The sequence below is a fragment of the Ornithodoros turicata genome, chromosome 6 (genome assembly GCF_037126465.1).
Source record: "Ornithodoros turicata isolate Travis chromosome 6, ASM3712646v1, whole genome shotgun sequence".
Lineage (NCBI taxonomy): Eukaryota > Metazoa > Arthropoda > Arachnida > Ixodida > Argasidae > Ornithodoros > Ornithodoros turicata.
The window spans coordinates 71,615,339-71,637,448 of record NC_088206.1 but is presented as its reverse complement, the minus strand read 5'-3'; the positions used below and the strand labels follow the sequence as shown (position 1 = coordinate 71,637,448).

At 45.0% G+C, this 22,110-nt stretch overlaps 1 protein-coding gene across 1 annotated transcript in view; it reads left to right on the top strand.

Moving 5' to 3' along the window:
- LOC135397288 (uncharacterized) overlaps nt 1–22,110 on the top strand; it is a 368,507-nt gene that overhangs the window by 81,161 nt on the left and 265,236 nt on the right. Inside the window, exon 3 of the mRNA XM_064628745.1 lies at nt 4,316–4,386. The gene's annotated coding sequence lies outside the window, so the exon portion shown is untranslated. The remainder of the gene's footprint in view (nt 1–4,315; nt 4,387–22,110) is intronic.

Genomic DNA, 22,110 nt, shown 5'->3' with positions numbered 1-22,110 from the left:
GACCGGGGACAACATCGCTGGCCGCTATTTCCAAGGTGGAAGAAAAAGACAGAGGGGGAGAGGGGAGTTGGATTTCTTTTTACTCCGTAGCGGAGTTGCGGCGTAGCTTAATGCGCACAGTGTTGTTTGAGATGAGCAGGATGTGGTGAATTTAGAAAAACAGATTGGCCAGCTGCGGTGTTTTCATTTTTTTTTACTCGTCTTTTTTTCTTTCCCCCTTTGCTTTCCTTTTTATTTTATTTTTGCCGTGCGCTGCGCTGAGGTAGACAGCTATGATGAGGGCGGAGCGTACTTAAGAGAGCAGGGGTGGTTCTTCGAAAAAAAAAAAAAATGTTGGAGGACTCTTTCTGTTACTTTATTTTTTTTTGTGGGTGTGGAAAGTTTTAGACTTTGCAACACTGTGTCGAAGCTTTGAGACTCGTTGAGCAGGGGCTTCTTGGTTTTACTTGTAGGTGAGCGATTTCGCTTGGAAGACTTTTCGAGAGACGTTTTCATGATCGTCTTTAAGACCACTATTAATTGTGTAAGAACATCTTCAAGGTGTGTCTTTAATACTTATTCGAGAATGTTTCCCATAGGGCGCGTGATAAGTTGAGGCACGGTTTTCATTTGATGGGTGCCGAAACTCCGGAGCGGCGTGCTACCTTTCTTTTTTTTTTTTTATTCCGTGTTAGCGCCACGAAGCAACTGTGGCTATGAGTGGCGTACAGACGTGGACAGATGGAGAGAGGACAGCAGGAAGGAGTGGAGGAAAGAGGGGTTAGCGTGCGTTTTGGGCCGACGCTACCTTTCTACCTTTCCCTCTCGATCTATCCACACAGCTGATACGGCCACAGCTGCTTGGCGGTGAGCAGCTAAAAAAAACCTAATCGTCACAAAACGAACCACCTCCATTCCTCACCATGAGCCTGGCGGCCGACCCAAGCAGCACAAGACTTTGGTCCAATACTGGACCAATATCGTCAATATTGGCCCGACACTGCCAATCTTGGTCCAATGTTGGCCAGACATTGCCAGTATTGGCCCAACATTGCCAATCTTGGTCCAACATTGGCCCGACATTGCCAATCTTGGTTTAATATTGGCTCGACATTGGGCCAATATGTTGTGCTGCTTGGGGAGGCAGCAAAAGCGCGCGCTGATGACTATCACTTAGCTATATATCGCTCTTCGGTCGGTCTAGACCTCCCTTGTGAGCATAAAACCAGTAGTCCTACAACGACCCGTTCTTTATCAGACAAGACATACGGGATCATTTGTCATCGTATGGGGACCAAGTTTTGTAAAAGATGTCGACGTTGTGGCAACGAGGCCGATAATTAATGAAGGGAAGACTCTTTCATTAGGGCTGCACACTGTTGCGTATATAGCCCGAATGAACGCTCACGATTGTTCCATTTCTGCGGGGCATATTTATTCCATCGATATATTCCTGCGATATGTTTAGGATGTTCCGCAAAAAGATTACCGCGCGAACTGATTGCACACAAACAAGCTGTGAGCAAAAAGGGAAGGATAGAGATAAGCAACGAAGAAAGTTTGCACGCGGCTACGTTAATTGATAAATGGTGTTTGCGGGAGTTCGAAAAGAGATGAGAAATGTTGAGGACAGTTTCGGGGGGGGATCTCTGTTTCGAGATCTTTGAACTTCACGGGGCGGGGGATATATTTATTAGAACTGAAAGGGGGGAAAAAAAGGAGGAGAGGTCAGCTAAACGGTGTGTCGGCTTGCTATAGACCTCTCCCTGTTTGTAAACAAATGACGTCATAGTGTTCGACAGCGCCACCAATTTGGTAGAGTTGAACTATACGCTCGGAGCTAGGGGCGAACAAGGTCGCGCCCGAAAGCCAGGGTCTTGAGGGGATTACGATGATCTCTGAAAGGGACGCGACCTTCGGTCCTTCGGTGCCCATTCGTGGAACCCAGCCCTACCCTTCCGATTTGTTTCGGTTTTAGTCTCTCTACCAACGTCATGATGACGTTTCTCGGTTAGAGGTCCATTCCGCAAGAAAATAAAAAGAAAAGAAGAGGAAATAATTAGGAAATAAAGGATAATCTAACAAAGGTCGATATGATATTTGAACTACAGACAGAGGGTTCTTGGGTTGAGGGTTCGGTGCTTCTTTGACCTTGGTGCTTGGTGCTATGGTTTTATGTGTTGCATGAAAAGTGGCGGTTGTAACAGGTAAGGTAATGTTTCTCTGAAGGTAGGATGGGTATATCGGTAGGTGGGGCGGAACTGAAGGAAAGGCATTTTTCATATACTAGATGAAGAAAAAAAAAAAAAAACGACAGAAAGGCGACTGGTTTTTGTTCGTCGCCAAAGCAATGTTCTGACGAGCTTATTTAAAGGTGGCATACTTCCTTTAGAGACCGTTCTGGGCTCGTCTGCCACTGTACCGGGCCTACCAGTTACACGTGGAGATTACCAGGACTACCGCATTTGAACTCTGCTTTCGAATCCACAGCGCTGCATGCAGAAGCCAGACTGCGCACATTTCGAAGCAGAATTTATCAAAATAACAACAGCAAGCTGGTGGATAAACTCCACACTTGAGGAAGCCTGAGCTTGGGAACAAGGAAGAACGACAGACGCGGTCAGTGTCTGTCGTTCTTCCTATTGCGCCCATTCTCAGGCTTCTTCAACTATGGAATCAGAATAACAAATTACTTTTTTTTTACAAATTATCATCTGCTTTATATAAATTCCGCGCTCTGTTTTTGTGAAACAATATTTTACGAAGATACGGGGAAAGACATGCTGATTTCAACGAGTACATTATAGGCAAAACTCTAAAGAGACGATGTTTAGTACAGAACGTCACTTACTTCTACTAATAATAACGTTTATTAATTAATAACCTTTATTCACCACTCTCGTGGATGGTAATCGGGACAGAAAAGCACACGGGACTTGACGAAGGTCCCAACCCCCCGGCAGCATCATAAACGCATCAATAATAAACATATTTACAAGCATATGTACAAGTCATAGGGTGCAATGCAAAAAAGAACAGAGCAAAAAGAACAAAAAGTACTTCAAGTACTTCATGGGCTTTGTGGCCATTCTTTGATAACCTGAAGAAGAACGATGGTGTTTCACAATTAGAGTAAAAATTATTTTCATATTCCCTATTCGCCCCCTCTTGATTCAACCTACTTACGTGATGTTCAACGGATGAAGACCCGTTACTTAGACCCTCGCTTACCAACTTGCCTTGCCCAGAAAGCCGCAGCCTCGAAGCACGTTTCCGACGCAGATCGATCCGGCTAAGTCGTGCTTTCTATTTCATTCAATCCATTCGTGCGACAGGACCTCGCTGAGTCCAATCTTACCACGGAACCGGCAAGACAGAAAACTGCACACAGCTATAAAGAATGAACCAACAGAAAAATCCGGCCAACCTTCATCTGACCCGCAGAAGATTAGAAGGATTAGTAGGCACCAGAGCGAACTGAAGGACGTGTCGCCACAAGCGGAGAGAACGTAAAAAAAAAAAGAGAAAGAGAGAGAGAGAAAAAAAAAGAAGAAACAAAGAAAAAAGCGATAAAAGTGCACGAAGGTGGAAGAGCTGAGCGGCGAAGTCCCACTGACGAGTCACGTAGACCTGCGGAAGACTCAAATTAACCGCTGCACACAGATGACGGGCTATAGGCCCTAACAGCCCCACTTTCTTCCCCTCGCGACAGTCCTCCCAAATGAACGGGGGAGTTAGGGATATCGGGTTGCTCAGAGCTTCACCCTTAGTACCGTTTCCGTGCCCGCGAGTGTCGCGTTTGATGAACTATATTTCTTTTTTTTTTTTTTTTTTTTTTGCGGGGGTCATCTGCTCTGCTGCAAAGGTGTCGTTTGCGTCTTATTGGAAGCTGACTATACCTACCAACGCGGTATAGCCTTTGGGAGACTCAACTCGGATCACGTACGGGTACTTCTGCTTCGGTACATCTGCGTTGATTGTCTTCTGTCACGGAGGAAAACGTGCTTTTGTTCGCCACACCTTATATACGCTGAGAAGTTACAATGTCGTCTGCTATTAATTTCGTCGCAGACGAGCGTCTGTTTCGTATAAGGTTCATTGTAAGCCGCATGCGGATCAACCCTAATGTAACGTGAGTCACATGCCCATGTCACGGGGACGCTGCTTTTTCTCACCAGCCTCAGCGACAGTGTATAAGCTCGGTAGTAGTGTCGGACACTGCCTCCTGTGATTTGTATTGCTGTTTGGAACTAGATGGACGTGCCTTCCGACTGCTTCCGAAATCTGAGATGCCATATCTGGGTCACGTTCAAACTGCTTTTACTTTTCTTTTCAGATTTACCAGGTGTCGGTGCTTCGTCGATTCAAGCGTCTATACGCTTGAAGACCAGTTCGTCTTCAAAGAAGGTAGGCATAGCTGGACTGTGTTCACGCCTATTGTTATCTCCTCGAATATTTTTTTACGTTAAAGATATAAGGTGCTTCATGGCTCTCTCGGAAGTAGGTGGAAATGCATTTTTTTGAAAACTTGGTGCTGCTCGTAACTTTTCCCACTTGGATGTAATGGTGGCAGAACGATTTGCACGCGCTATATACAAGCCACGATATTTCTGCATGCAACAACGAGCACGTACTCTGTTATGTTGTCTAGAACGAATTACAAATCGAAAACTTGTACCGATGGGAAGTGGTGAAACTCGAAGGCACTCTGCCATGTCCCTGATATATATCATTCCTTATCTCGAGGCGCTGACGTACCTCGAAGTCAACAGTCTAAAGCTGTCGTCTGATGCTGAGATTAGAATTGCTTTCGACTGCAATTTACGTTTAGATGCCGCATGCAGGGTTTCCAGCGGAGCGTCGTAGCTTTTGAGACAAGCAAGCAAGAAAGAAGAACGTCTTGTTCACAACCGGTTTCGGTTTCGGTTTGGTTATACGGTTACTCGAGTACGAGCTATCGCACCAATCAGCAAGTTTTGTTTATTGGTAGAACAAGTACCGGAAGTTACTGACAGTGACGATACAGCAACGAAGGCGCTGGCTATAAAATTCGCTTACAACTAATTAAATGCGAGTTCAATTGAAATATTCTGCGTCGTGACACTGCGCATAATAAGGAAGCAATATACGAGCGCTTGCTTATAGCTTCGGCTTGGGTCAAGACCTTAAGTTATATATTAGTTTTGTTTCCTCACCGAGGCAACCAGCGAAGTTGTGTGTGCAACACGCACGCCTGCAAGTTCAAGAGTTGTACTTGCACATAACTTCATTTTCATATTTCACATCTCATGTTTCATCTTCATGTTTGAGGTAGTGTACTGTTCTCAAGCGGTGAATCACCCCAGGCCGTAGTCATGATTTATTTGTTGTTGTTGTTTGCATGTTGTCACACACGTTAGGTTTTATTTAAAGTGACCATTCGGGGCATATAACCGGGGGTTGGGGCATTTCTCAAGTCCTTTGGGCTTGTTTGTCCCAACTCCCATCTACGACAGTGGTGAATAAATGTTATTATTATTATATAATAATACTTATACTATTATATAATACTATTATATATACTATCATATAATAATAATACGACAAAAGTCAGTGCTAATTCGTTTCCAGTAGCTCACCTTGCAGTTTAGCAGATAGTCGTTGAAAATATTATACTGCACTACCTCCCTTGTTCTTTTCGTATAGCACCTCGACTATCGCGTTTTCATTTTTTTTGCCTTGTTTTAAACTGCAACGATTATTACCCGCCGCGATTTCGCAGACTTTTTCGGGGAACGGGGAACACTCCGGGCACAAGGGGCTACTGGCACACCCTATCTGGTAATGGTAGTACGGCGTAAAGGCACACATTCAGCCGGAAGCGATGTAGGAGGGACTTAATGACGCGCGGTAAAGATGTCGGTAAGCGACACGAGAATGTTGGGTCTGGCTTGGGTCTGCACTGCCATAAAGCTCTTGAGATTGAGTCTGAGGCTCGTACTCGATTTTCATGCAAACAGGCCCAGTTCGATATATATATTTCCGAAAATTTCGCGTTCGTTCCCTTTCCGTGGCTCGCAACATGGAAATGTCTGAATACAAGAATCCAGTGGGAGACCTGCAATGCTACAACAACCGGAAATGACGTAAGATCCGCCTCCGCTGCATATATATCGTGCGGAAAACTTGCTGGGTACGCTCCTCCTACATCAAGCCCACGGAAGTTTTCCCAGAGATTTCACGCAAACCTTCCAGAGGAGTGTGTGCACACTTTCCCGTGAAGCCGGTCCAGTATAACCACTCTCTTCCTCTCGCTCAAGTTCTCCTCTCATCATCTGTCCACCGCACGTAGCCACAGTTGCTTCGTGGTGCTAACGCGGAACGAAAAAGAAAAAAAACAGGAGATCGGCAAACTGTGAACCATGGTCTGCCACGCAACATCATCTATGGCGAACGAGACTCACAGGGCTATGTATGAACATCCCGTTGTATATGGCGGGTTATATCTAGGCTTATATCTATACGGGTTGAAGGAAAGCTGTCCATACGTTCTCATTAAACCGTCGACGAGACCAAGGCGCCAAGATATCCTGCCGGAGGAGATTAGAGGCACGCGAAAAAAGTACACGGCAATATTTAACACTTTGCCCGGATTTCGGAAAAGATTTCTGCTTCCCACGAACACATAGAGCTTTTCCTGATATTGGATAGGGCGGCGTATTTTTGCTGGGGGCAGAGCTTTTTCGGTTTTTATTTCTCTTACGAGATATTCCGAATTCACCGAGCTTGCGAAGAGTGTAAGTAAGAAGGAGAAAGTGGGTGTGGAACGGTGATTAGCACGCAGTGTCATGTTTGCACCATTTTGGGGCGCAAATGGCTTAAATTAGATTATATTTTGGTGTAGGTTTCGCTCAATGCACAATGGAAGATTTTAAACACACTTCTAAATGGCCAATTCTACATAAAAGACAATTTCCAGTGTTCTATACACTACTTCAGGCAGGTCCCCCAAACTCACCTCGGAAAAGCGTGCAACGAAGAAGGCCGCCACTAGATACCCCACTGTTGCCGTTCCGGATCACTTCAGCGCGCTAAGTTTAGCGGCAAAATGTTTTTGTTGTTTCTGCGAATGAATCGAGATTTTATATGTACAAATAAAACGCGTATAACAACTTTTTCTGTCGTGTTTCACTTTTCGGTCTCGTTTTTAAACGTGTTGAGCGATCGGAAGGATCTAGTGCACGGCTGCGTGCATCACATAGCGTACCTGTCGTACCAGGCGCCGCAGGCGCTGCAGTCGTCCATTTCTCCTTCGGTGACTTGGCCTGGCTTGGATTGTGCTTCAACTGGATCTTTAGCGCGCTACAATCCACGCAAGCCAACGTCTGGTAACAATGGGGTATCTAAGGGCGGCCTCCGGCATTGCACGCATCGGGATAGGAACAAATACATGGGAAAATGGCGACCTTGGGGGACCTGACTTCAGGGATGAGTACTCCGTTTAAAACACTATTTCAGATAAGTTTTCTCGTAACCAGAGCCACTAAATAAGCCTCGCTTCAGGGTGTCAACACTGAGGTCCAAAAGAGAGCAAGAGCGCCATCTTGGTTCCGCGCAAGCGTGTATGATTGTGGTGCGCTAATTCATGTATTTTCCACCAGAGCGTCCCTATGATGTCAAGGTAAGCTCTAGGCCGTCACCCTTGATGAGCGGCTTGCAAGAGAAAGGAACATTTCACCCGTGCACCACAGATTACATCGTGCGCTGAAGTGCGCGTGCGCGTGGGTAGCGCGGCGCGCTAACAAGATGGCGCATGCTCGCTCGTGGAACTCAGTGTCGATACTCTGAAGCGTAGCTTATTTAGTAACTTTCTTTGTAACAAGCTATTTCAAACGCTGTTATGTTGTTACACATTTCAGTTGAGTCTGCGGAATAAAAAAAGGGAGCTTATTTGAGAAAACGCCCCTTTAACGCGGTGAAAGAGTGAAAAAAGAAATGCCGTGCACATTGACAAAATGAGAAATGGTGCCACACATGTTGTCAGCTAGGAGTCGCGCGTTGCAGACGCTTCACAACTATAAGTGCGTAGTACAGAATAAGTTAATAACATAACGTTGCGTAAAATAATCTTACAGTTATCGTAGCGTGACGTTCGGTGGCGATGCTCCGTCCATGGCTTGCAGCGCCATGCTGCATCGTCATCAGTATCAATTTTCTGTGCAAAATTCATTTAATTTGAAAAATAGTCTTGAACTCGAATATCGTTATCGAATTTATGTTGCACTGAACGGTACGTGTTTCTTTTACTTCTTTTCCGTGCCTATCGTAATATCTCGCGCCGCGCGAGAGCTACGACATAGCTACGACATAGCTACGACATAGCTACGACATAGCTACGACATAGCTACGACATAGCTACGACATAGCTACGACATAGCTACGTCATAGCTACGTCATAGCTACATAAGCGCCACATCAGCGCAGTTCCCTGGGGAGTTCACTTGGGGCGAGTCTGACTGTTTAAGCTATTTTCGAAAAATATCGTGCGCCCCCATACACCGAAAACGTGAATTAATTACTGAACATGCGCGATGACGGCCGCCAATTCCAGTGTGGCCCCAGAGCGTCCAGGAGCCGTATTCTAAAATTGTCTAACGATAATTTTCCAAATCTCACAGTGTACCTCTGACAATGCGAGGCCTGTAACACTCAAAACGTAATTTCTGACTAATGCTCTTTCGCGAAACAGTGTGCACGCGGGGCAAGAAATGCTTACTCATTAATCACAACTCTGACGCACGTTTCCATGTTAACCACAGTCCCTTGCAGGCCCGCCTGCTCCAGGTCTCTCCCGTTCCTTCCTCAGCAATTAGCATCAACACCCAGCTTCGTCACCTGTCGTCCTCATTAAAACCTACTCTCCGTATAGCCTTCCTGTCCTCTTTTCAACCCAAACTGCAAACGGAACCGAAAATTACGACCTTTTCCATTATTTCCGCATATGCCGTACCACACCTCCCGTTCCAAGTCAGAGCGTGAAAACTTTCGTTCACACACACACACACACATCTCGCTCTCTCTCTCTGCTCCTCCCGTGGCAGGAACACACGCTAACAGGTAGTAAATCTCATCAAGACCAACTTGTCTTTCAGAAAAACACGCACTCTCTCTATCCTTCCCTTTCTCTCCTGCATTAGGCGCAGCACGCAGTAACACGTATTAAATCTCATCTAGACAAACTTCCCGCCTTTCGGAGAAACACCCATTCCCTCTCCCCTCCGTTTCCTTTCTCTCTCGCCCTCCCACTAACTTTGTAACATTTGCCCCCCTCTCTTCTCCTTATTCCTTCCCGTTTTTCCAACTAACCCGTCTTCTGAGCGTGGATAATTTGAACGGTCGCGTGTTTCCCCAAGCGTGTTTTCCGCACATCGTTAGCGGAGATTCGTTATAAACGCGGTTTCCTTATATAGCGAACTGTTCTTGCCTTCCCCTCTCGCATTTTCTCTCTCTCCCTCGAAAAAAAGAAGAAAAAAATCGAGAAGAAGGGCTGCTGTGTAACAGCTTGCGGAGCCATTGGGTATTGCACTAAAGCAGGGCCTAAAGGTCCGTTCGGGAACCTCTCTACGGTTATTGGGGAACACGATTTTGACCCGGATTTGCACTGCGTGCAACAGATTGTGTCCGTGTTCGGAGCTGAAAGTGCGAGAGCGACGTTAACCCTGAAACAGAGCAATTAAAGGAACAGTCCGGCTGGTTTTTAGATTAGAGTTAGGATTCGACTGTGAATTACGTGCGGGCACCACATGCAAAATTGAAGCCGTCAGGAGCACTCAAGGGCTTTCAGGGTGGGCTGCCCGTGGGTGACGTCACGCGTACAAACTGACAGCGCCATCTGTGAACGACAATGAAAGAAAGTTTACGTGTAGCAGTAGTACGGCTTCCAACTTGCAGGAAAACAAAAACAAAACAAATACTTCAGGGGTTCATTGACCCCAATCTGGCGCCGAGTTAATACCGACGAAACAAGCAGTCAGCCACTTAAGTGTATACTCCAGCTTGACATCCTGCCCTTCTTTCTCCCTATCTTTTTTCTTTTTGTTTCTTTGTGGTACATTAAATCAAAGGAAAAACAAAAACGCTTTGAAGGTTGCCTACTCGAACAAGGAGCGGTCTCTAAGTTGACTTCAAAATGGAGGGCGTGTTGCGTCTATTTAGCGCAGCAGTCGCTCAGAATCAAGACTTGATGAGGCGACGTCGAAAAAGAAGAAGAAAAAAAAAGATGGTTGCCAGATTAAAAATTGATTTCCCAGCCGTGCTTGGAGAATGACTTCTTCTTCAAAAGCGTGTTTATTTTTATATGATTCGTTGCGTAACATGGTCGTACGTTGTTGAAGATTGACGTGCGCCGGAAGCGAGTTGCTCGCGTAGTAATTGTTGCGAACGCAATGTGGAACGCGATAGGATCATTGCGTTTGGCTTTTTGTTTTTGTGATTACGTTGATATTTCTAGTATTTTTATGTGTTTATGAAAGGAGGGCTGCGCGGAAAATTGAATTTTGAAATCTGGTTCATGCGCGTGCAATGGCGTTTAAGTCGGGGCTTTATACGTTTATATGTGAGAGCTTCGAACAGCCTCAGGCTTAAGTTGGGACTTTTTGCCTGTACATTTAGCGGCGCGTTCATTTTTTTTAAATATTCCGTGGTAGCACCGCGAAGCAACTGTGGCTATGAGCGGCGTACAGACATGGATAGATGGAGAGAGGACAGCAATAAGAAGTGGGGGATAGGGGTGTTAGTATGCGTCCTGGGCCGACTTCAGGGGGAACTGGGCCGACATTCGTCTGGAAAGTCTTCGGAAAACCCAGGGAAAACCTCAGACAGCGCAGCCGGAGGTAGGATTCGAACCCAGCACCTGCGGGACGCCTTAACCCGCTCGGCCAATGCCGCTGGTCAGCGCGTTCTTGCTTTGGCCATCACGTTTATCTTGTTGCTGTTCGATGCGCTGTTTCACTTTTGTTGTTTCGATTGCAACATTTTCTCGAGCTCGAAACAGAGTTACTAGCTAGTTTTTATAGATAAGTGTTCACTAATTTAAATTGCTTCTTAGGTTTTAAAAATACTCTTTCACGTCTCGTACGACTCCAATAAGTACATATCGTGTATATCAACCAGAGTATCAAATAATAAATACAACAACAATACACTCATAAATTATGCAAACACAAGCCTTTTAACTTTTTTTTTTGTAGTGTCGATTTCACCTGAATTTTAAACTGTAGTGCCTTTAATGTATTCATATATAATTTTTAATCGCCAAAATCATCCTTAAATTAAATAAGTTCATATTTGCTACGCTTGTTCCCAACACCGATTTCTGCGTTCCCTTCTTATTCGGGAGTTAAATGTACGTACAACTATTCCAACAAGCCTCTGCGTACAGAAAAAGAGAAACACATCTTTGAGATTTTTATTTATTTTTATCGTTCACCTATTGAGCGGAACAACATTCCTCAACGCTTCCCGTCCAGTCATAGATGCTACCACTTACATCATGCTAGCTATACGCTCGCAACAACATAACACTTTCAGGAGTAGCAAGCCAGCTTGTCCAGGCTAACGTCTCCTTTAAAACCCGTTACAACCAATCCATCAGCATACCAAGCCACGCTATGAAAGACGAGGACAGAGTACGTTGTGCAGTGTGATGGCAGCCATTGGTGTATTTAGTCTACGTTCATTTCAACTCTTATTTCAATTACTGGACTCCTTCATCAGGTGGACTCTGCTTGTTTCGATTTTGTGTGGTTTCCTTCTTCTTCTTCTTCTTCTTTTTAAATGCTTATTGATCATCTTGAGATGGGTTTTTCTGTTTTCTTTTCTGTTCACCAGTACTGTTGCAGCCTCACATCTCCCTATTTTTTATATCCAAATCAATCAATCAATCAGTTAATCAATCGACACATTATCTGTTACATCGTTGTCAGTCACACAGCACAACACATTGATGGAGTACCTCCGAAGTTTCACAATGCGAAACAGAGGAATATTTGGTGACTCCCTCGCCTGGCGGTACCCAAAGTTCCGCACCTCAGTAAAAGTGGTATCATTACCTATGACTAGGGTTTGTGGTTTTCGGCATTTATTTTCAACCCAATTCGGGGGGTGTTTATCGGCATTTATATTGGGGACTATAAATCGGATTTTTTCGGCATCTATATTCCGCCCAAAAAATAAATGCCCGAATACTTGCATCTATTTATTTCGCATGAAGGAGAGCCTATTTTGCGGGCGAAGTAACAACGAACCGAAAAGAAGTGAATTGATTCATGGTTTCATTAACAATGTCTTTTATTGCCTGTGCCAAACCAGCAAACAATGAGATTACCTCTTGTTGTAATAGATGCAAGCGTACATCATCATGCTCGCATCTGTCAGCGGCTCGCTCCTTGCGATTAATAACACGCAGTTTAGAGAACGCGCGCTCAACATTAGCGTTAGAAACAGGAATAGCCAGTATGCTTAAGGCGCACTGCGATAACAAAGGCCATGTGGCCGGGTCGTCCAAAACTGAGTAGGAGATATATCCAACTGAGGGGCAGGTCATGCAGCATATTCGAAAAACTCGCGCTTTATATCATCCATTCGAGATTCATCAACAGAGCTGAGCTCATCCTCCTATAAGCGCTTACGCACAACGAACCAAGGGCACAGCCCGAAGATAATGCCAAACAACAACTTTATTTTCGGCCTTGGAGAGTGGGGAGTTTCATCGCAACAGGCGATACTCTACCCCAGTGCTTGGTGGAATGGGGGGAATAAAATAACGAGCCCCTTTACAATAACGATCGAAGTCCGATGGTGTCCAGAAATGTCAGAACAGCTTTGAGCGCAGAGCGTTGCTGGGCTGGATTGGGCCAGGGACCAAGCAATTTCGGTAGGGAGAAAGGGCGAGAGTCCAGCTGACGAAGAGACACGGAGAGTGTGATTCGGGAAGGTTCGTAGTGAGGGCAATGAAGAAGAATGTGCTCCAGATCCTCAAGAGCACCACAGTGGCAACAGGTGGGAGAATCAATTTGTCTCAAGCGGTAACGCCACTGAGCTTTGCCACATCGAGGCGCATGCGGTGGATTAATGCAGCATCCTGACGAGATGTGTTTCGTGGCATGCGGAAAGCGAGCATGGGATCAACTCTGTTCAACATAGAGGGGGGGAAGAATGTCGGTTGTCCGTTGGCGGGAAGCCAGGGGTGTCACTAGACGTCGCAGAATTGAACGGCGGTCTCCTCTGAGCAGAACAATACGTGGGGAAGGAGCAGGCCGACAGCGCCGCAGAAGATAATGCCATGCTCGAGAAATAATCGGCAAAGGCAGATTCGAAGTGGATTTCCCTTTGCGGTTCCAGGAATGGCAGCTGTCAGGATACGAGAAATTCGTATTTTTTCGGAATATTCCGAATCTGAAAAAAATCATTCGGGGGGTGTTTTCCGGCATTTTTCGGAAAATGCCGAAAACCACGAACCCTACCTATGACAAAATAACCACGGACAATTGCTTTGAAATTGACCATACGTTGCTCACTACATAACATTACGTGAGGTGAACGCACACCCAGTGATACGACGTTATGGGCAATGAATCAAACCAGCTAGCCCTCAATAAACCAACATAATTGGTACGGCGCAGCATGATCCCAGGTATCTTTGCGCCAGAAAATCCCAAATAAAACTCAAACTCAAACAACACATTGGTGGCGTCTTCCTCAAGTAACATAGCAGCAGATGAAGCAGTGAAACGTGGGGCATGCGACCAGAAATGGGGTGTAATGAATTGCGTCTAGTGTCGTGCGTAACGCCGTCACCGTAATCGATACTTTTTTTGGTATCGAAATCTTCGATTTTTACTTCTTCACGCACTTCTTCACTTTTCCGACGCAGATTTTTTTAAAAAAAAGTATGATACTTTTTAAAATGTCGGAAAAGTATTTCCGTTACAGACTTACGGTAACGCAATCTCCGTATCGTCACCGATACCGACAATTTTATAGCCCCCCAACCCTTCGTTCACCGGTCATATTTCTTACTTATCTTCATTGTCACTGATCCACCTATCGCGGACCAGTGACAAGGACAGCTCTCCGAACGTTCATCATGCCTTCAGGAAAGTGAGCCCCTAGCAGCGCCCTCTAGTGCTTCAGCGCAACGTGTGATCGGTGTCTGTACTGACGCGCTTACAGGAAAGCGCACTAGGATGACAGACAAAAACTTGAGCGCCCGCTATTGCTGAAAGTAAACCGAAGTGTCTAAACTGTACGATAAATATTCCGCTTTTTTGTAGCAAAACTCTCTTCTCCCAATTCGCAATTACACAAATGGAGTGTTTTGGTGTCGCAGATTTCATGCTTCAACTTCTTCGTATTTTCATCAAAAGTATCAGGTAAAGTGTCGTGTTGCTTTCTTTTAGTAACCGTACACCTTAAAAAAGGAAGTATTGACATCGGTAATTTGCTACTTTTTATTCGAGTAATGAGTATCGGCATCGCGATACCGTATTTCGGTAACGGGATACATCTCGCTAATGAATAATGCTAAAACATTGCATTTCGGCCGGGTAATATACAATGACATTACTCATTACTTGAGTTGAAAATTCAGGCTATGTCTAAAGCCAGCAGTTAAGAATTGTGCCTGGTGTAGGCGAGAAAAGTCCCCGAGCTGTTTTTTTTTTTTTTTTTTTTTTACTGCTGCCACCTTTGTCATCGACACGGTCACCAAGAAAGAGGACGGAGCCCCAAGTGGAGTCTTTGAACACCTACCTCCTACCAGACACCTACCCCTACCCCAACCCTTTGAACCAGACCTGCTCCTATAAGCATGTATGGTTGCTTATTAAGATTACACATATTTGATTTTGCCGATTCTCTACTTCCTATCACCGGTAATGTATAAAGAAGCAAAAAAGAAAAAAAAAGAAGAAAAGAAAACATATCACGTCCCTTCACAGAACATACCTCGAACACCACGTAGGACCCTTTTAGGGACTTCTGCGAAAATGTAAGGCAAAAGTAGTGGAATTCAGTGGCGTAGCAAAAAACAAGCAAACAAACAAACAAAAAAGGACATAATAATTTTCAGGAGGAGTTCTATGGGGACTTCGCATGAGGGAGGAGGACTTCAACCTCGTTTCCCTCTCGCAAATGTCCTGCCAAAGGCACCATATTTCGGGCGGGGGGAAGGTGGGCTTGAACCCCCCGAAAACTCCCCCTCTGAATACGCCACTGCCCGGTGGCATTACTGGATGAACGTAATGGGATTTGTGGTGCATTATCTTACCAAGCCATACCGAGCAGCGTGGTGATGCATTAGTCGTTGTTTCGTTCAACTCATGCACCTGGACGTTGTGAGTCTAAAGTCCCGCTTTCGCCCTTCTATTTCATTGCCTCGGCCTCATTCCCCATATCATTCCCCATATCATTTCCTTCCTTAAACACGCGGCAGAAATTGAGACACGGACTCTCTCGACTGCCTCCCTCACTGTGTATACGCGACGGGTTCCGAACATCGGTCCAATCCTCGTGTCGTATTTGACGCGTCACCCTCTCTATGTTCTTCATCCTCTTTTACAAATATGTACTCGAGAAGGAATAAAAACAAAAATATTCGAGTTACGGCAACCCGTTGTATTAAAATTGGAGGAGAGAGAGTGAGAGAGAGAGAAAGTTTGACACTCTCGAAATAAACGCCAGCCGACTGGAATCGTGTTCCCGTTTTGCTCTTCGAGAGTGCTACATGTCACGCGGCGGCACGTTTGCGCTCGAGCATTAGTCTTCCGTCGAAGTAGCCTCGTCAACTTTCGAGCGCCAGTGGAAGAAAAGCGTCAAATTTTTGAGCGCCGGGACGTTGGACGTGTCGAGAGCTGTCAGCTTTCGCGGACTGGCCCAATGTTAGAAGTCTGGGTGACATCCGAATGGCGTCAGCTACGGAGTCGCGGCTCTATTTATATTTTATTTTAGAACAAGGGGGAGAGAGGGGCAAGTGTGATAGACGAGTTGATGCGACGATTCGGAATCATGTACAGCTGTAGATGCGTCAAGTTTGAAGTCGTTTTTAAGGATCAATCTTCATCAGAACGACGATGTGCATGTCGAAAGTTTTCGACGGTGCGTTGTTTTTTTGTTTTCTTTCGTCCTCGCTCCCCTTTTTTTTTTCTGGGGCGTGGTGCGTAGAATGTGCTGCTGAAGGCCCACTTTCTCTCTCTCTTCAACCCCCCCCCCTTCTTGGAAGATGGTTGTGGTGCTATCATACTGGTGCCCCAGTGTAAATGGAACAGATGGCGGAGTTGCTCGTAAGAATGGTGACACGTGATGTCGGTGTCGTCTCTTTATTGGACGATGATGTGAAGGTGGACAGTAAGTTCTAACAAAGAGCCTTCGAAGCTCCCTTTTTTCTTCCCCCCACCCCCCGCGCGCTGCTCTTCATGCGTTGCGCGTATGTCTGTTTTTTTTTTCGCTTTATGTCACGTTTTTCACGCTGTTGGTGTCGCGTGCTTGGATGTGCGCGTGTGTTGTGTTCGCTTCTTCGAGCCGTCTCTTTCGCGATGCGACGTGTAAATTTTTGAGGAGGATTCGAGTAACGGAGGTTTTTAAAGCTTCACCGGTCGGGCGGGGTGAATAGATTCTGCCGAGGTTGTGGCTGAGGCGAAATGGAGAAGTTTTAGCGTTCCTTGCACAACGAATTTTTTTCTTCTTCTTTTGTCATCGCGTTTTGTGGGGAATTCACAAGAAGCTACGTGAACATTCTGGAAGTACGACTATAATTCGCGGGTGCCTTACGGTGCAACACAGTAACTGTAGGACAGCATAAGGGATATTCGAAATTGAAAAATAGAACTAGCGAACCAAGCAATAGAATAAATATTATAAGCGTTTATTTAAAAAAATGCGATTGTTCGAAAATCATCACAAAAACTCATTGTCTTCCCTCTCTCTCTGTTTTCTGTTCTTTGCTAATGTCATGTTCGACTCTTCTCTAACATGCCTCGCCTACTGATCCCGAGATCGCGGGTTCGAACCCGGCCGAGGACGCCAGCAACTTGGTGGCAGGGTACAAGTTGCTTAGACACGCCGTCTTCCGCGAGGGACGCTAAATACGTGGTACCGTGTGATGAGCTCTCATCGCACGTTAAAGAACCCTCAGGTGGGCAAAATCAATCCACAGACCGACCGCTGTGGCGTCGCTCATGATCTCAGTTGTCTCGCGACGTAAACTCCGAATTATTAAGTCTAACATTCCTCCATGTTTTCCTAGGCGTTGTTAGAGACTACGTCGAAAAGGCATCCCTCGACACCATCTGTCAACATCAACCAGCAGATCCTATACCCTCCTTGCCCCTTAGCATTCTTCATCCTCATCAACAACAACAATAGATCAAGACAATGAGATGGGGTGTCTCATCGCGGCGGTGCGGTGCCCCACCCCATTGCACATGAAACATTATATAAAGATGGTGAAGGAAGGACGAAAATACGAGAAATAATTAAAGCGTCTGGAGCAATTCAGTGAAGCATTCTTCATCGAAACACATGCAGCTCGCGCAATTTAACTTAACAAAAAATCCTATAACAAAGCACTTTTATTGTGAGATATTATTGAGAGATCATGAATGGAGAAAAATTCTATAGGAGCTGAAGAAGCAAAAATAAAGTGAAGCATTAAACAGATAACGAAAAACAAAAACAGGTGAGACAAAAACACACACACATACAAAAACAAACGTCAGAGTTAAGTGATAAGAGACGCGAACATAAAACAGTGAAATATATTTAGGGTTCCGCGTTTCGGTTTTAATCGGAAAACACCGAAAACATACGCCGGGTAAATTTTCTCTCATTCGGTTTTAATCGAAAAACACCGAATGCAGAGGGACATTCCTGGAACTATGAGAGAGAGAAATTGCAGCACATGCCCAGCAAGCTGTTGATGCAGATCCGAAAGCCATCCAGAAATACGATGCTTGCTAGAAATGTCAGTTTACTTTTTCTACATACTCTTCCTTTTCTACTTTTTCTACTACTTTTACTTTATGTTACAACGGTGGTAATTCGTGTTGGTTGTTGTTATTGGCAAGGCTGCGTTAGAGGCGCAGCACTGAAATGACATTGTGATTTCTATTCGCCGATAAATGTCCGGTAGACCATGTACACGCCAGGAAAAACGGCGTTTTCGTGAAACCTATAAACACCGAAAAACATACATACCGAATCCTCCGAAAAATAAAAACCGGAAATGCGGAACACTAAATATATTCAACTCTCGCAAGTAACAGGCAACAGATTCATCACGGCATGCTTCGTATTATATTCCTATTTTATGTTCAAGAACGTTTGCCTTCCCTTTGTCGTTGCTCATAATTGCAAATCTCAATCCCCAGCCGGTTTCCGGGCTACGGACGGGGACAAGAAAAAAGAAAAATAAATAAATAAATGGGACGGCCGTATATTTGCATATCAGCCGACATATTACATTCTCCAAATTGCAGACGACAGTTTATGCAAGTATACTTTTGTACCTGAACACACATAATCATACTTTCATGCGCCGTTGATGTTACGAGAGAGTTCATTGAATACTTTTGCACGGCAGAGAGATATTCCTCAGGCTATGTAAAGCACACATAGTGGTACTTTTTTATATATTTTTTTCTCATTGTGTTCTTTTGTTCAGCATTATTGCGATTTTATTTTCTGTACCACTTTATTATTACCTTGTTTTCCCTCCAATTTTTCTTGTCGGTCACAATTGTTTTTTTCCTTCTGTTTCTCGCTTTTAAGTTTTCGTTTTTGAGGAAGGAGAAGAAGAGGTGGATGAGGAGAGAGAGAGAGAGAGAGAGAGAGAGAGAGAGAGCAGTGGAGTCCTCGCGAGCGTTCATACCGTTATACGCCACAGACCTGTGGCGTATCACTAACACCTGTGTAAGTTGGTTCCTGATTAGCATTTTGAGACGGGATGCGCGCGAATCATTTTCAAATGCCGTGCTCTGGGAATGGGTCAAAAAAGAAAGAAGGAGAGAAGGAAAAAAAAAGGTGACTCTGCCGACATTTCATTCATGCTGATCTTACTTATTTTTTTGCATATATTTGCATATATCGGATATGGAAAACAGTGGGCCGGGCGGAACGAATTTAATTTAGTTCACGACTAAAACGTGTTCTCTTCGAGGCCGTGTCGAGGTGTTTTCGGACAATTAAGGTGTCTGACAAATGGCGAGGGGCTTAAGTCTACTCTGCTAATTTTCATTACTTTATCATTCTATTGGGCACATATCAAGGTGGCACGCTGGGTATCAGTAGAAGTTTTTTTTCCTTTCTTTTTTTTTTGGTATATTTCGTATATTGAGGAACGTATATGGGGGTGGACGGTATGTGTCTTATCGATGTGCTTTAGTTTCATGGGTCTGTTCAAGGCCTTCCACCTACCCGCTCACCTCTATTGCACTCGACTTTCAGTACATTGTGCTGCTTGGGTACCCTTTAATCTTGTGCCACCCGTGGGCGTACTTATTCACACTTCAGGTGCATAGTGGATGCTATAGGCATCGTTGTTAGGTGCTTTATCAGTGCAAAGTATTCAATCCGCAGAACCTGCTGAAAAAACAAAAAGAAGGAAAAAGGAAAAGAAAGAAAAAGCCACGCGCGAAGAAGTGTACTTGAACAATCGTGCACTCGCGCGCGCTGCCTTTTGATAGTTCACGTGCGCATGTTGCAGCATTCAGAGTGTTCGCCATCACTGTGCACTTTGGCAGAGCGGACAAGGGGGCATGTCGTGGAACTGTTCCAGGAAGTGTTTCAGCCCGGGGGGTTTGGTATACGTGCCCTGAGGGCAGACACAGCGGGACACCCGCGTGTGGGGGACCCCGAAGGCGAGAGATGAGCTCCCTGTCTTTCTGGAAGTTGAAACTTTCCCTCTCTCTTTCACTGTATGTGGTAGTTTTCACTTGTTTTTTTAGAATAAAGTAGTGTGTATATGTCCACTGTGGAGAGCGGGTGTGCATCTGTTTTCCTCCGCATGAGAAACACGGTGGCGATTACAGAGCAGCGTAGCTTCAGTCAGATATTTTCTCTACAGAGCGGATATTTTATGAGTTTCCGCAACACGCAGTCGTTGGCGGTAGGTGCTTTATCAGTGTCGGCTTGTAATCCGCTGTACATGGTGCATCAAACCCCCTCCTGGTATCTGCGGCTGGTTTGAGACATGGTAAATGTCACCGCACTGCACCGTTATTAGTATAAAAACATATCGACGGTCAGTTGAAGCATATTTGTCTTGAACAGCATGAGTGGTATGTCCTGATGATTTCATACATTAAAAACTCTGCAGAAAAAATATGGAAATTTTTCATGAGAAAAATTAATGTCAAAACTCAATGGAGTTCCTGATAGGAACGTAATGTGGAATCACATTACACGTTGAGTTTCTGATGAGTTTCTGTTGACTCATCACAAACTCATCGAGATCATACAAGAAACTCAATATCCATCTTTGTAAGGGATACCGCATGGAGAGAACCCGTCCACCTACTTGCAGCGTGAGCCTAATCTGTTACCTCATATATACAGGGTGTCCCAGAAAATGTGTCATTGAATTATAATAAAAAAACTACGCCACCTAGAATCATGCGGTCAACGGCATTTGTTCTTCTTAGGTTTTTGGCACCTCCTAATGTGAATGTCATGTACTCCAAGTTTAATTATGTAAATATTTGCGAACTGAACTCGGAAATTTGCCAAGTAAAGGTCACTTTTTTTACCCCACCAATATGAGGAGCGTGCCGAATTCACTGAAATTCATGATAATTCACGGTGATATTCACGAGCTATCACATCGGAAAAAAATAGCCGAATATCATGCTTTTCGGAGCACCGGACCATAGCGCGCAATGACTTTTTGAGCGCAATCGCTCTCAGTGCGACGAAAGGAGGTTCCGAAGCCAGCCCACAGAGTGATAGTAGAAAAAGTAACAGTTCCTAAAATTGGGAGAGGGAAAGCATTATCCATGCGAAAGTTGGACGTGATAAGCCGTGCCTATTTTATCTCTTTCTGCGACGTCGGGGAGGGCTGGGTTTCCAACCTCCTTTCGTCGGACTGACAAAAATTGCGCTGAAAAATTCATCGTGCGCTCTTCTGTGCGACCTCCGTAGAGCATGATGTTCGGCTATTTTTTCCGATGGGATAGCTCCTGAATATCCCTGTCAATTATCATTAATTTGAGTAAATTAGACACGCTCTTCATATTGGTGGGGTAAAAAAGTGACCTGTACTTGGCAAATTTCCGACTTAAGCTCGCAAAAATTTACATAATGAAACTTACGTTACACGACATTCACATGAGGTGGCAAAAACCCATTAAGAACAAATGCCATTCACCGCATGACTCTAGGTGGTGTAGTTTTTTAATTATAATTCAATGACACGTTTTCTGGGACACCCTGTATATAGGACGGAATGCACAGGGATCGCTGACGGGTGCTTCACCAGTATAAAATGTTTAATCCGCCCGTAACTTGCTCGAACGTCCCCTCCCCCTTCTTCGAAAATGACGGAACTGTCCTTTAAAGTTCCGCCACTCGTACGGGTAATATGATTCTTTTCGAAACATCAGGTGCACTGTAGCTGCCGGCAGGTGCTTTACCGGTGTAAAGTTTTCATCCACTGTGTCTGGGGCTTCGACAGACGTGCACCTTGTGACCGACGTGAGCCTTTTAATTATCTAACGACAGTCGCCTTCAACCTATTCTTCTACCTTACTATACTTGATTAGGAAAGCGTCCATCGAATTCCTACCCTGGCGGAAGGCAAAGACAACGCAGACGACTCAAAGTGCTTGCGTCTGCGACGCTGTGCCTATTCGAAAGCATCGGCAATTAACTTTGCTTCGGCTGCTAATTAAAATCCCCGCTGCTGTCGGGGCTTCCGGAGTGTAGCGTGGGTGGTGGGAGAAAATGAACTGCCCGGAGCGATCTGTCACTGGCAGGTGCTTCTCAAGCGCTCATAGCGGGTATTGCGCGGCAAAAAACGCAAAATAAAAAAGCGTGAGTGAAGTGGCAAGAAGTGCGGGTCTGAATACGGGGGCTAGGATTGGACTGATAAGGATGAAGTGG